The sequence below is a fragment of the Triticum dicoccoides genome, chromosome 1A (assembly GCF_002162155.2).
Source record: "Triticum dicoccoides isolate Atlit2015 ecotype Zavitan chromosome 1A, WEW_v2.0, whole genome shotgun sequence".
Classification (NCBI taxonomy): domain Eukaryota; kingdom Viridiplantae; phylum Streptophyta; class Magnoliopsida; order Poales; family Poaceae; genus Triticum; species Triticum dicoccoides.
Window position 1 is genome coordinate 24,325,197 of NC_041380.1, and position 1,445 is coordinate 24,326,641.

Sequence of the window (1,445 nt, forward strand, 5' to 3'; positions counted from 1 at the left end):
TTATTGGCTTCCTTCGTATTTTATGCCAAATTTTGATCATATATTTAACTAACAATATGTTAATGTATGTCATGAAAAATTGTACTGTTATATTCGTATTTGAACATAATTTCTAATGATATCATTTTTGCTACATATAACTTATATTTTGTTAGTTAAACTCATGATCAAGTATAACCCTAAATACAAAGAGGACTAATAAACTAGGACGGAGGTAGTATGCATCATGATGGGAGAGAGAGAGAGAGAGAGAGAGAGAGAGGGGGGGGGGAGAGAGCAAGCATGTGATGGTGTAGCCTGGGTATAGGCGCACAAGTTGAAACAGATTAAAGAATGGCAAACAAAATGAAATGTAATATTTTACAACTAAATAGCTTTTACTTTATCTTATAAATTTATTTAACAAATTATTACCCTTGTTTTCTTAGTTTTTATCAATAAATTATGCGGAAAACATCTGATCTGCAAAACAGACATAATTAATATTTAAATTATTATTTTATTTTTAACTATGAATATCTTGCAAATATTACTATTTCCGGTTTGCATTGCTCAATCTAATACGTCTTAAACTTTATTAAGACAAATGTTTGAGGATGAACCTGTTATCCTTTTTCTCATGATATTCTATATTGTGCAAATTCGGTATTAACAAATATAAATTGTGTGTAATTTTTTAATTAATGATTAATTAGCTGATGAATTGTGTGACTCCATCTACGGTAGTTCAAATCATGATACTACTTAAAATTACCCATATGTATGTGTGTTAATAACTATCTCTACACGTGATGGCACATGCCATTTACTAGTTACATATAGATTATCAAAATCATGGAGCATGATGCATGTGATCTACTCATCGAAGCACAGACAGAGACCTTGCTACATATATATCACAAAGTCTCAGTCAAGTACCTGGCCGTTAGATGAAGGTGCATCAAGATTCGTGCAGTAGGCCGGGCTTGTGTATTGTCATGTGGGGTGTGACGGGACCTTTCTTTGTGTTTTGTTTTTTTTTTTGGTTGGATCACACGCAGAATGGTTCTGGGGAGAAAGGGTGAAAGCAGCCTATTTTCGTGTTTTATGTTTTTTATTTGTTTCAAAGACAAGAAGGGTGGAGATTGTTAGCCGGCTTCTCTTCTTTTGTGCCATCAATATTGTGTGTGTCTCTCTTTTTATCATTTTTTTGGGTATTCTTTTTCAAAAATATATTTATTTTTGTATTGTATATCTCCACCTTTTATTTTCTGTTAATTTCCCCCCTTTTCAGTAAAATATGGACCATTTTTTGTTTGAATATATATTACCGACATACATGTACAACTTAATATTTTGATATGTTGTTGTGTTCATTTTACGTATATGTTGTGTCCGTGTGTGGGATGTCGACTCATGGAGTATATTATCCTTTTCCGTTCTCATTTTTTGACTCTCTCTCTCTC